Genomic DNA, 409 nt, shown 5'->3' with positions numbered 1-409 from the left:
CAAAAAATATTCTGAATCTACCCCACTTTCACTTCTCAGAATGTATGAGGAGAAATATGTTTGCGGGTTATTAACATCACGCCCTGGAGGAATGAATAAGATGACAGGAGAATATCATCAAATTTATACAAAACTGTTTGATTGAATATTCTTTCTCTCTTTTTCTTTCCTTTTTTCTGTCGTCTTCCTGCTTCTATTTTTTTCTTTCTTTCCGCCTGTTATAAAACTTAAAAACTGATGATGTCATTCCATCAACGAATGGACTCTGGTTGCTCTCGTTCATACTTTACGTTTAAATTTCTGTAATTTTGAATTTTTATCACTTCTTATTTTGAACTTGACAAAGACAGACGTTCTGTCGAAATATCGTTCAACTAATAAAATATCTTACAATCGAATCGCGCTCTTC

Source organism: Octopus bimaculoides, chromosome 24 (assembly GCF_001194135.2).
Source record: "Octopus bimaculoides isolate UCB-OBI-ISO-001 chromosome 24, ASM119413v2, whole genome shotgun sequence".
Classification (NCBI taxonomy): domain Eukaryota; kingdom Metazoa; phylum Mollusca; class Cephalopoda; order Octopoda; family Octopodidae; genus Octopus; species Octopus bimaculoides.
This window is presented reverse-complemented; position numbering follows the sequence as displayed.